The 13,949-nt window shown below is 40.5% G+C and overlaps 2 long non-coding RNA genes across 2 annotated transcripts; one reads left to right on the top strand and one right to left on the bottom strand.

The window, feature by feature from the left end:
* The first annotated feature begins 55 nt into the window (after window positions 1–55).
* LOC135098264 (uncharacterized) lies at window positions 56–3,965 on the top strand. Its single transcript, XR_010266760.1, has 5 exons — window positions 56–168; window positions 667–754; window positions 1,776–1,896; window positions 2,426–2,584; window positions 3,668–3,965. It is a non-coding gene; the product is annotated as an uncharacterized LOC135098264 (long non-coding RNA).
* A 2,209-nt stretch (window positions 3,966–6,174) lies between these two features.
* LOC135098265 (uncharacterized) lies at window positions 6,175–10,980 on the bottom strand. Its single transcript, XR_010266761.1, has 2 exons — window positions 10,445–10,980; window positions 6,175–6,849 (listed from the first exon to the last, which is right to left on the bottom strand). It is a non-coding gene; the product is annotated as an uncharacterized LOC135098265 (long non-coding RNA).
* Between the last annotated feature and the right edge of the window lie 2,969 nt (window positions 10,981–13,949).

Raw genomic sequence — 13,949 nt, 5'->3', positions numbered from 1 at the left:
CCAATGCTCTTTTGTTTGTTGTTGTTGTGAGGGAGAGAGCATTTCTGTCGTCTCATACACAAAACTTTCCATTTCACTTACAAGATGGTGAAAAGAACGAACCTTGCTTATTATACACGGTTTTTAACGCTATAACACTTCTTTACTTGGATTTTACTCTCAAAAACTGTAAGTATATGAACACAGGTTTGATCTGAGTAATGGATGTGTGCAGAAAGGTAGCGAAAGACTTGGGGAGAGGTGAAAATAAGTTTTTTTTTTTTCCAGACTCCTTATCCTTGGTGAGTAATGTTTATGAAATCTTGTGTGAGCCTGTAGTGTTGACTGTGCTGAGTTATTTAGCTGTTATTTTACCCTCATCCCTCAGAATTTGTCACTTGTTACCCACTTACTGGGCCAAGAGGAGTGAAATAAGCTGTGTGTACAGGGTAGCTGGCCAGGGTGACTTTTCTCATTACAGATCTTACCGTAATTTGAAATATAGATATACACAACTAAAATTATAATGCTGATGGTGAATTTTAAAGGTTTATCTGCATTTTGGTGAAGTGTGGTTAGTTTTGTTAGGTGAGCAGGTTAAAAAGATAACAATTATGAAGATATGTTAATAGCAGACTTAGTGGTGTCCCCCAAGGTTATATCATTCATTTAATTTTTGCCTTCCAGATGACTGTGTTGGTGATAGAACCCTGGCAGGAAGAGGTGACGGTTGCCTTGGATATTCAGAGTGAGGGAGACTGGCAGAAGACACAAGGTATGTAATAATTTTGTTACTTCTGCCTCACTGTTCTGTTGTGATATATATGTGTGTATTAGTGTTATGGCGAGTTATAGAAAGTTATAGAATAAATGTGTCAACCTCAGTACACCGTGGAAGTGGTATTGATGGGTCTTTTTAATTAACACCAAATATTGAACCACATATTTGCTGTACAGTTCTGTTGAATATTGTTGGTATTGGTGAATATTCTTTAGCATATTGGATGAAGCAGGTAGTAGGCAGGAAGGTAGGCCTATGTGGGGTGCCGTGTGGGGTGTATAGGCTGGCGCTGAAATCTTTTTGTGTTGATTGCGGTTCAGATTTTAAGTGTGTGGACCTGTACACTTCCTTGCCTCATTGAAAGGATAACTTAATTATAAGGAATTATCATTTACTATAAGGAATTATCATTTACTTCAGTCACCCGTACAAAATAGAGACATGACCTTTTTATTTATTTATTTATGTATGTATGTATTTATTTATTTATTTATTTATTTGTTTGTTTGTTTGTTTGTTTGTTTGTTTTATTTATTTATGTATGCATTTATTTTCAGAAAGCAGAGATTGTGACAGGTGAAAGCCCTGAGATTTATTTATGTATTTATTTATTTATGTATTTATTTATGTATGTTATGTATGAGATTTATTTATGTATGTATTTATTTTCAGAAAGCAGAGAGATTCCCCAGAGAGAAGCTTTTTTTTCAGTGTTTGTATCTCTAAACCTTCCTTGTTCACAATTATCTCTCTCTCTCTCTCTCTCTCTCTCTCTCTCTCTCTCTCTCTCTCTCTCTCTCTCTCTCTCTCTCTCTCTCTCTCTCTCTCTCCTCCACACAGCATCCCCTGGCCTTCCACAGCCTTCTCACTGGTCTCCTTGTTGTGTCATCCTTCACACAGCATCCCCAGGCCTTCCACAGCCTCCCCACTGGTCACTTTGTCCTATCCTGTCCTCCATATACCAATCACAGGCCTAACCTAGCCAACCTAAACTAACCTAACCTCACACCCACAGGTTCGGAGGCCTCCAGAGAGCTGCCCAGAGTGAAGCTTGTGGTATAGAGGAACAGCTGCTGATCATCAAGCTTACGGAGTGACTGGAGGAAAGTGGGAGGAGCCTGGAGGGAGTGGTGGAGGTACAGTACTTGGAGAAAATCCCTTCACCATGACGATAATGGTGTTCTTTTTCTCGTTCTTCTTTTTCCTCCTCCTCCTCCTCCTCCTCCTCCTCCTCCTCCTCCTCCTCTTCCTCCTGCTGCTGCTGGCTTATTGGCTAAATGACTTGTGGCTTAGTGAGGCTTATTGGTGACTGGCTTAGTGAGGCTTATTGGTGACTGGCTTAGTGAGGCCTATTGGGTGACTGGCTTAGTGAGGCCTATTGGGTGACTGGCTTAGTGAGTCTTATTGGTGACTGGCTTAGTGATGCTTATTGGTGACTGGCTTAGTGAGGCCTATTGGGTGACTGGCTTAGTGGCTTGAAATTATGGGTGTCTTTTAACATTGTTACCTTGCATGCATGTTCAACAAAAGTCAAAGCTAATGAGAAACTTGCTTTTATAAAACAGCTTGCTACCCAACAAAGCAAAGGATTATATTTATTTATTTATAGCCTTTCACTATTCCATAATTCAAGCCAGTGAATCTAATCTCTTTCTTTCTATACAGATACCAGGATATGTGACCACCACCACCACCCTCACCACCCTCACCACCACCACCACCACCACCACCACCACTACCACCACCACCACCACCATTGGAGTCCCCTCTGTAGTTGCACATTACGGCCCTGTTGTGTACCCTGGTGGCCTTCATAGTTGACCGGTGAGTATGTATATTTGTTGAGGGTTGCTGTGCTCTCAGTCACTGTCTTCCGAGGCTACAGAGAGTTTCTCCTGTTGATACTGTAGAAATGTTGTGTATCTGTCAGAAGAACCATAAAAAACTCTCTTGAAAACCTGTGTCTCTTCAACTAGAGGCTTTTGGGAAGTAGTGGAGGTGTGGCCAGACTTGTTTCAGAATGTACCAGAAAGTCTAACCTGATTTTCTTGTTAATATTGGGATTTTTATTGGAGTTAAAAGGAAGTTTGATATTTTATCAATATTTATTTATTTGGTGAATTCAATGAAGTTTGACATAAAGTTATATTCAAAGTATTTACAAACACACACACACACACACACACACACACACACACACACACACACACACACACACACACACACACACACACACACACACACACACACTACAGGTCTTAACCAATGCATCATAAATTTTTGTGTATAGTTATTGTGTTTAGTATTTTGCAAACAGCATCTTTAATAATTTTATTGCATGCCTAAAAAAAAAAAAATTCAAGCAACATAGCTTAATATTTGTGTTTGTTTATGTGCATGGCTCTAAATAATATATGTTTGTGTGTTTGTGTGTTAGTTGGCTTGTGTGTGTCTGTGGTTTGCTATTGGTTCAGTACATCTGTGCCTGGCCTGGTCTGAAACGTGGCTGCTTTACAATGTTTTCTGGCACAGAGGAAGAAATGGTGTGCTGTTCTTCTGTTTTGTCCTGACTGAGAAGCTGTTGTGCTTTTTTTTTCCTTGTTCTGCGTTGCTGTGCTTCAAGGGGTAGACTTGCCTGTCCTCCATTGTCCTGTGTCTGTCATGCTTGTTGTATAGTCAGTAAAACACCTTTTGTTCTGTCTTGCCCTGAATGGTCTGTTGTGCTTGTTGTGTCTCTCAGATCTTCCACATTCTCTTCTTCTTCTTATTTTTTTCTGATAATTTCATTTGACTTTAATTCTTTTCATCTATCAACACCAATATACCACACCACACCACCACCACCACCTCACCACCACCACCACCCACCACCTGCATCACACTCAGACTTTCCTTTCCTCCACTTAGCTGAGTGCAGCTGTCGGTGACTGCAGGAATGGACCTCAGATGGCGGACACAACAGCATTACCAAGTCAAGAAGTTGTCCAGTATTTTATCTCTGCTCTCAAACAAGCAATGACCAGTGGTGGTGTTGTTCATGTCTGGCTTGTGTGTGTGTGTGTGTGTGTGTGTGTGTGTGTGTGTGTGTGTGTGTGTGTGTGTGTGTGTGTGTGTGTGTGTGTGTGTGTGAGTTTGTTCATCCATTATGATTTGAAGAGATTGTGTTTGTATTTTTATTGTGGGACTCTGTGATTATACTTTGAAATGATACGGCCTTAAAATTGACCTTTGACCCTGTGTGGTAGTGGAGTGAGGCTTGTGACAGTTAGGAATTGGTTGTCAAAAAGTGACCCCATTGGTTTTTCCTCAGTTGCTTTAGCCATGAAAGTTCTATTCCTTGTGTTCTTTGTCATGACGATGTTTGATTCCCTTGGTTTCCAATTGGTTGCCTTTGTGTGAGTTTTGATCCAGTCATTTACTTCCCTACTTACTGAATTCCAGGAAACAAAGGGATTGCTTGCTCCTTTTGCTTCCTTGTGGACAAATTCACTGCTAATAGTTTGTTATTTGGAAGTTTGATTGAAGGCTTGTTCCTCCCTCTCCTCCACCCTATGACTACTTGATGCTATCTAGTAAAATTCTTCACAATGATGTTTTCCATGCCTTCGCTGCCCTAAACCCTTGGAAAGCTTGGAGGGGTCCCTCCTCTTGTTCTTCAAAACTGCATTTCTGTGCTTGCACCTTGCCAAGTCAAACTCTTTCAACTCTGTGTGTCAACATGTAATAATATTACTTCTTGCTGGAAGTTTGCCTACATTCAGCCTGTTCCTGAAAAGGGTGACCATTCTAATCCCTCATACTACTGTCCTGTTGCTTTAATTTTCTGCCTATCTGAAGTTTTTGAATTTATCCTCAAAAGGAAGATTCTTAAACATCTATCACTTGACAACTTTCTATCTAATTGCCAGTATGTGTTCCATAATGGCCAGACAAAAGAAAACATGTGTTCAGTGGCTTCAGCCACCACCAATGGTCTCTCTTTTTAAGATTTCCTGCTTAACTAATGTTTAAGTATCTCATTACAAAGATAAGAATATAGATATCATAAAGATGGTTATTTATATTGATTAGCATATTAGCATTATGAATGTTCCTGTTCATATGATTATAACTATCAGCAGAAAAAATTGTATAACATGTGTCATTCATTTACTTGAAGCTGCATTGTCAAGGAAGCTTGATACACTTTTCAGTGATGTGTTTATGTGCTAACATATGTGTGCTTGGAGCATAAAAGATAGTCTACACTATATTTTGACAGATAAACAGTTGGTATGAAAAAATTACTTTTACCTACAGCACTTACTTAATTTGCATTTGGGCACCATCTCTTTGAAAATAGTCCATTTGAGCAGCAATACAGCAGCACATTCAGCACTGTTGTCACCCCTGAAACTTATTCTGGAAGTGTTGTTCTCTAAGCATGTCAAGCATCTACTGTTTGTGCAGAATCATCTCCACAATGGACAGAAGAAGCATCAGGCCAAAGTCTGTCAGGAATTCTGTCAGCCAGCCATGAATGACCCAACCTTCATGTCAAAGGACATCTCTGGGAACAAAATTTGGGTTTACAGGTATAACCCCCTAACCCAAACAAGTCTTTACAATAGAAGAGTCCAGCATCTCCATGCAGGGCATGGTTCAGGTCTGGAAAACCACTAAGAGCATTTTTATTCAATGTCTTTGAGATTCATAGGATAGTTTATCATGAATTCATCCCCCAAAAAAAGATCATCAACTGCCAGTTCTACTCAAGTGTTTTGAGGCATCTGAGGACATTAATTTTGGCAGATATGGCTTGAAATGTGGTGCAAGGCTAAATGGATGCTCCATGATGATGATGATGATGATGATGATGCACCCTCTCTTACAAATCTCTTATAATGCATGGGCTTCTCAGATGCATGATTATCCCTTTGCAGCTGCCCTACTCATCAGATTTGGTACCAACCCTTGTGACTTGTGTCATGCTCCCCACATGGACATTCATTCTATGGAAACAATGGAGAAATTGATCTCAAGATGAGATAAGTCTTTAGCCATGACAAGTTGTAGCCAGCCAGGGATTGAACCTCTCACTGAGAGAACACAAGGATGACACCTTAGACATTGAGACCATGATGACTGTCAGGTCCCAAGTTCAGTTTTAGGACATTTATACTCCTAATCTCCGCACTTTTTTTTCCTGGAAATAATAAAGATGCAGCTGAAGGGATGCTCTTTTGACACCATGGGGAAGGTTCATTAGATTAGATTAGATGTGATTTACTTTAGAGTTTTAATGAAAGCAATGGCAAAAAAAGACTATGGTTCCAGCCTGTGTGAGACAACCCTCAAGAATTTAAATATTTCCAAACTACTTATAGCATTCAGATTGTTCATGGATACAACTGAAGGTAATACAAACATAGGAGTTGTAAAAATATTTTTTTAAATAATGAATTAAGACTTATACAGTACACAAACATTCATTAAAAGACCACACTGAGCCACTGTTTACACAAACAGCTGATGAATGCTCACTGTTGATGTCACTATCAATGGTGGCAGCTGCAGCAGTTACAGCTCATTCTTCTCACCAAACTTGCATCACTGTGTATAGTGCTAGTGATGTTGGGATTGGAACTGCACTTGCTACCTCGATATCAGTGTTACAGACATTTTTACAATTTGTTGCGGACCATCCATGCAGTAGGCTTTAAATTCCGTTAGGGTACGACTCGCAAGCAAGCTGATCCCAGGCAGTATACGTGATTTGCATCAGAATACTGCACATTAGTGGCGAGCCGACTGTAGTCACCACAAAAGAAATCTATACAGCAAAAATGCAGGTGAAAAGCACATATGGAAAAAATGTGGATATATTTGAGTTGCATATCCATCATGTGCTAGAACACAGTCATCATACATCTCACAGCAGCTGAGATGCTTGTGTAGCTGTTCATACACATCCAACACCAGTGCTGGTCCAGCTGCCACGGAAGCAGCATCCATAACTGACGACTCCATCAGGCTTCACGCGACCCATCATTGACTAATTTTGGATGCTTACAGTTTTGTTGCTGTGCTTTACCTTAGGTCACCAGGAGCTGAAAATGAAAGAAAAAGCACATTCATTGGCATAGCTGCAGCAGGGAGTGTTAGTGATATATATGGCAGCTGATCTTGTGTTGACCCAGAAAGCCATTTACCAGCTTAAAAACTCCACTGTCACCCTCCTGCCTCCAGGCTTAGCATTAATGCCCCCCCCCTGAAAAAAAACTCTTAAATCCCCCCAAAAAAGTTTAAGTGGTTATTTCAGGGGGTTTTAGAAAATATATTTTACTAATCAAGATTTAGTTGTATATTATATTGATAATTAAGGTCTATATATATACATACACATTAAAATTGTAAAAGTAGTCAAGTCTGTCCCATTAAATTCCTAACCTGTATCAGCATGACCTAAACAAGTGTGTGTTCTTCATTAAAAGTGTCAAAATCTTTCAAGATCTAACTCCCCTTGTAATTTCTTGCACCTAGCCAAAAAACATCTCCAATAACTTTGCTTCTTCATGGCACTACTGCCATCTCATCTATTTCTAAAGCTGAACTCTTCACTCAAACCTTTGCTAAAAACTCTACCTTGGATAATTCAGGGTCTGTTCCTCTGTCTCCTCCATCCTCCGATTACTTCACACTACCTATGAAAATCCCTTGCAGTGATGTTTTCCATGCCCTGGCTAGCCTTAACCCTCAGAGAGCTTACAAACCTGATGGAGTCCCTCCCATTGTTTTCTGAAACTGTGCCTCTGTGCTTGCACCTTGCCTAATCAAACTCTTCCAAATTTGTCTATCAATATCTACCTTTCCTTCTTGCTGGAAGTTTGCCAAAATTCAGCCTGTTCCTAAAAAGGGTGACCATTCTAATCCTTCAAATTATCGTCCTATTGCTGTAATTTCCTACCTCTCCAAAGTTTTGAATCTATTCTCAACAGGAAGATTCATAAACATCTATTATTTCACAACCTTCTATCTGATTGCCAGTATGGGTTCTGTCTAGGCCACTCTACTGGTGATCTTATGGAGTTCCCTACTGAGTCTTGGTCATCCTCTTTTAGGGATATTGGTGAAACTTGCTGCTGTTGGCTTGTGCATATCAAAAGCTTTTAATAGAGTCTGGCATAAAGCTTTGATTTCCAAACTATCCTCCTATGGCTTCTATCCTTCTCTCTGTAACTTCATCTCAAGTTTCCTTTCTGATCATTCTATTGCTGCTGTGGTAGACAGTCACTGTTCTTCTAAATCTATTAACAGTGGTGTTTCTCAGGGTTCTGTCCTGTCACTCACTCTCTTCTTATTTTTTGTTAATGATCTTCTAAGCCAAACTTCTTGTCCTATCCATTCCTACACTGATGATACCACCTTGCACTTTTCCATGTCTTTTTTGTAGACATCGAACCCTTCAGGAAGTAAACAATTCTCACAAGGAAGCCACAGAATGCCTGACTTCTCAACTCTCTAAAATTTCTGATTGTGACCGAGCAAACCTAGCATTGTTCAATGCACCAAAGACTTAATTCTTCCATCTATCAACTCGACACAACCTTCCAGGCAACTATCCCCTCTTCTTCAGTGACACTCAACCATCCCCCTCTTCTACTGAACATCCTCAGTCTGCCCTTCAGTTATAATCTGAACTAGAAACTCTTCATCTCATCTCTAGCTAAAACAGTTTCTATGAAGTTAGGTGTTCTGAGTGTTCTCCACCAGTTTTTCTCATCCCCCAGCTGCTAGCTTTGTACAAGTGAAGTGTACAATAGTGAAGAGTAACGAGGAAAAGAAGTAAGAATATATATAAGAAGAATATATATATAAGAAGAAGAAGAGAGAAGGAAAGAAAAAGAAAAAGAAAGAAAAAAGAAAAAAAAAGGAGAAAGAAAGGAAGAGGGATTAAGAAGAAGAAGAAGAAGAAGAAGAAGAAGAAGAAGAAGAAGAAGAAGAAGAAGAAGAAGAAGAAGCAAATAGAAAAAGGAAAACAACAATAACAATAATAATAATAATAATAATAATAATAACAAAAATAATAATAAAAATAATAATAACAACAATAACCAACAAATTCTCTCTCTCTCTCTCTCTCTCTCTCACACACACACACACACACACACACACACACACACACACACACACACACACACACACACACACACACACACAAAGAGGTCGAGGGGATTAAAGACAGCTCTTCATATAGATGGTCTCTCTCTCTCTCTCTCTCTCTCTCTCTCTCTCTCTCTCTGAAAGTTTCTCTAATATCAAGTTTTCTCAGTTGATGCTGATGATGATGATGATGAGAGGAGGAGGAGGAGGAGGAGGAGGAAAAAGAACAAGAAGAAGAAGAAGAAGAAGAAGAAGAAGAAGAATAAGGAGGAGGAGGAGGAGGAGGAGGAGGAGAAGAAGTATGTGTATTTGTAATTCATATAAATAATATATATTGAAAGTTGAAATTATAACTAGATCTCTCTCTCTCTCTCTCTCTCTCTCTCTCTCTCTTTCACTTAATTAAAATTCTTTCTGGTTAATCTTCCCTCCCCCGCCCTCTCTCTCTCTCTCTCTCTCTCTCTCTCTCAAAGGATTAAAGAAGAAGGAGGAGGAGGAGGAGGAGGAGGAGGAGGAGGAGGAGGAGGAGGAGGAGGAGGAGGAGGAGGAGGAGAGAGAGAGACAATGAATTTATATATTGCCACAAGTCATTTAGCCAATAAGCCAGCAGGAGGAGGAGGAGGAGGAGGAGGAATAAGTAGGAGGAGGAGGAGGAAGAGGAAAAAGAACAACAACAAGAACAAGAACAAGAACAAGAAGAACAAGGAGGAGGAGGAGGAGGAGGAGGAGGAGGAGGAGGAGGAGGAGGAGGAGGAGGAGGAGGAGGAGGAGGGGCAGGAAAGAATGCATGAGAGATAAGGAACTCAAGTTAAGGAAACAAGTGTAAATAGATTAGGATGGAGAACAGGTGAAAAGGTAACAGCCTCCTACACTGATGCAGTCATCTGGAAACAGCACACTCCTGCCTCTTCTTAATCTTGCCACACCAAAATCTCTCAACCAAGAGATTTTAATCTTATTGCATTTTCAATACAAAGGATGTGAGTTTAGTGCCATTTAGTTTAGCGTAACAGAGGCATACAGAGTTGTACTACTGAGGACTCAAAGCAAGCTGTTTTTGACAAAATATCCAAACCCTCCCTGTGTGTGAGGAGAGATACACCATGTTTTTGTTAGTGTTTCAAAGGGAATTTGATGTACCCACTCACACACACACAATCTCCATTACTTTGTACCACATTGAGGTGCCTCAACATCCACCTAAATGCTGACAACATCAAACACAAAGAAAGAGATGTTGAATGTTTTCCGTTGCTAATATTTTTGCAAGCATCTGGTTATTTCTTACAACATGTATCTTGATTGCCCCTTAGGATGTGATGAGACCATATCTGGTCTCTTAGACTAAGTGCGCATGCACGCACACACGCACACAGCTTAGGCTCATGCCCTGTACAATACAACTAGGTAAATACACACACACACACACACACACACACACACACACACACACACACACACACACACACAGGAGGGTAAGACTGCTAGCCTTGCACTCCAGCCAAGAGACAAGATGACAACTATTCAGCTAACATCCAGTACCTATTCACTGATGGGTAAACAATGCCGTCCTCGGCACGCAGACTCTGCCTCCGGGTGATACCTGTGGATTTGTCTGTTGTTGTGGAAATACTCAAGGCCCTTCAGTACTTCCCTAAGTGCTGTGGCGATAACTGCCTCGTCAAACACTCCGTGCCTGCAGTCTGTACTCTCATCCTGCAAGAAAGGCTTGTTTAATGGATCACTGATGAAAGGAGTGCACTTTTATTAGGAGAATTTTCAAGATGGTAAATATGTACAGTCAAAATGTAGTATTGTATGCAAGAAATGTCATAAGTGTAATAAAGGCAAGTACATATATCATATTTGACAGTAACTATGTATGGTTAAAATGTAATGATACATTGTAAGGAGAAATGTCAGAGTGTAATAAAGACATATATATTATGTTTGACAGCATATCACAATAGAAATATTACATCTCCATTTCATGACAGCATATCTAAGAAACAAGTTTTCAGTGTATTAACCTAACCTAACCTAACCTAAAAATCAAGGTCTAATCTTTTCACTTTTTTTTTTTTTTTTTATATCCATGTTTTGTCTGTTATTGAAGCATACTAGCTTTGCATATTTTAATGCAGTGTGATTGGCATCTCATGTAGTATTATTTTTAATTATTTTTTTTTTTTTTACTTCCTGTACTAATGAAACACTTTTCAGTGAATGATAATACTGTCACCTTGTGGCAACACAAGAGCTTGTAAGTACAGTATGAAGTGCACCCATTGTGTTTCTCTTGAGGCCAATTCTGATCACATTTTCTTTTGTGTTAATGAAACATCATGTCAATGAAATTCTCTGACATTCAGCTTTCACAAAAATACTGTATCACAGTTTTGGGGATGAGAGATCCTCTGAAAATCTTCCAACTTCCATACCACTCTCTTCCTTTTGAATTCACACATGCTTTACATCCTTGGTTTGAATTAACAACATTCCACTGGAAGGAGATGCCTCACGTTCCCTCATCTCTCTTTGTTTCACAGCAGGCACAGATATGCTGTCGTGGCACTGTGTCCAGCAGGAAGCCGAACGGGCGCAAGCCCAAGACCGCAAACCCGGCTTCGGCCACAACAGCATAACTACACCCACTGTGAAACAAAGACAGATTAGAATGTTGTGAATATGAAAATATTTCATTACCAGTCATTCTCTGAAGTATGACAAGTGATTTATCCATGGAGTTAAGTACAGAAAGTACAGTAACTCCCTCATAATTAACATGAGAAGACAAATATTCCACACACACAAGTATCAGCAGGCCAACATAACAATCTACAACCAGCAATAGCTGAGAAAATTGTGAAAAAAATCTACCATGTTAAATATGCTTTGGATATAATACAGAATGCCTGGAGACACCTTTTATGAAGATCAGTATGAGAATGTCCAACACTGGTATTAGGAGTGATATGTTGAAAAGGTGTTCTTGAATAATCAGCATACTTGTTCACTGACCACTTTTGGTGCCCTTGTTTTGAAAGAAAGTTTCGTCTCACCCTGAGACTGAGAACTTTGAGATACGTACTTTCCATATTTTCATTATTTTCAACCAAGATCATAAAGATAGTGTGTGCTTATATAAAGTGTTTCAATGATAACCATTGACTGTACCATTATATAAGATAGATAAAGGATTTAAATATACTTGTTAAAACTTAGGAAAACAGACACAATTAGTTTCTTTACGTCATCAGCGTAAAGCGAGAGAGAGAGAGAGAGAGAGAGAGAGAGAGAGAGAGAGAGAGAGAGAGAGAGAGAGAGAGAGAGAGAGAGAGAGAGAGAGAGAGAGAGAGAGAGAGAGAGAGAGAGAGAGAGAATGATAAGATACTAACTCCTGAACTAGGATGAGATAACAGTACAGTTAATATACCTATCAGCAATGACTTATAATGTGATGTCAGAGGGCAGATGTTGTGATAACATTCCATCTTTGGTAATTCTTCTTTTATAAGTGTTGTGGCCCAAGATAAAATCTCACCCCATTGGCCAGTCACCAATAAGCCTCACTAAGCCAGTCACCAATAAGCCTCAATAAGCCACAAGTCATTTAGCCAATAAGCTAGTACGAGGAGGAGGAGGAGGAGGAGGAGGAGGAGGAGGAGGAGGAGGAGGAATAAGAAGGAGGACGAGAAGGAGGAGGAGGAATAAGGAGGAGGAGGAGGAGGAGGAGGAGGAGGAGGAGGAGGAGGAGGAGGAGGAGGAGGAGGAGGAGGAGGAGGAGGAGGAGGAATAAGAAGGAGGACGAGAAGGAGGAGGAGAAATAAGGAGGAGGAGGAGAGGAGGAGGAGGAGGAGGAGGAGGAGGAGGAGGAGGAGGAGGAGGAGGAGGAGGAGGAGGAGGAGGAGGAGGAATAAGAAGGAGGACGAGAAAGGAGGAGGAGGAATAAGGAGGAGGAGGAGGAGGAGGAGGAGGAGGAGGAGGAGGAGGAGGAGGAGGAGGAGGAGGAATAAGAAGGAGGAGAATAAGGAGGAGGAGGAGGAGGAGGAGGAGGAGGAGGAGGAGGAGGAGGAGGAGGAGGAATAAGAAGGAGGACGAGAAGGAGGAGGAGGGAATAAGGAGAAGGAGGAGGAAAAAGAAGAATAAAGTGAATGAGTGTTGTGGGCATAGCATTGCACCAGTGCCTGCATAAGTTAGTAAAGCTGTGAGACACCTCACATGCCTTGCCTGTCACCGCTTGTGCCGGCTGGCAATGCAGAACACAATCTCCAGTACTCCGTGGTTAGGGTGACAGTTCTGTGGGAATGGAAGATCATTAGATTTTCACTCATATCAAGTTGAATTGGTTTAGCTGACACACACTCTCTCTCTCTCTCTCTCTCTCTCTCTCTCTCTCTCTCTCTCTCTCTCTCTCTCTCTCTCTCTCTCTCTCTCTCTCTCTCTCTCAATTTGATTGCAAAGACCACAAAGATGATTAGCAGAGGTTTTTGTGAGTGATTCTCCTGTTAGTAATGTAGGAATGTTAATTTGACACTAAAACCATAAAAAAAAAACATCTTTAAAAACCTGTGCCACTTTGAATAGTGCCTTTTAAAAGTGTGTTTCTCCCATCAGTACAGTAGAAATGCAGTTATTTATTTACATTTTATATATAACACACACACACACACACACACACACACACACACACACACACACACACACACACAGAGGTGGTCTGGCAGGGAAGTGTTATGAGAGATGTATAAACCCATAGCAAGGCAAGGCACACAGCTTTCACACTCACCTCACACTCACAAACACACTTTCAACACCTTAACCTTTGTTGGGGAAGAAAATCACTAAAATATCACCCTTATTCTCACTTATTATCACCCTTAACTCACTTACCTCCCTTATTCTCACTCACAACACTCTTTCTTCGCATTAACCCTTGTTGGGGAAGAGAACCACTGAAATATCACCCTTATTCTCACTTATCACCCTTACCTTATTTATTACCACCCTTAACTCACTTATTACCACCCTTATTCTCACTCACAAC

This window comes from Scylla paramamosain, unplaced genomic scaffold (genome assembly GCF_035594125.1).
Source record: "Scylla paramamosain isolate STU-SP2022 unplaced genomic scaffold, ASM3559412v1 Contig52, whole genome shotgun sequence".
NCBI lineage: Eukaryota > Metazoa > Arthropoda > Malacostraca > Decapoda > Portunidae > Scylla > Scylla paramamosain.
This window is presented reverse-complemented; position numbering and strand designations above follow the sequence as displayed.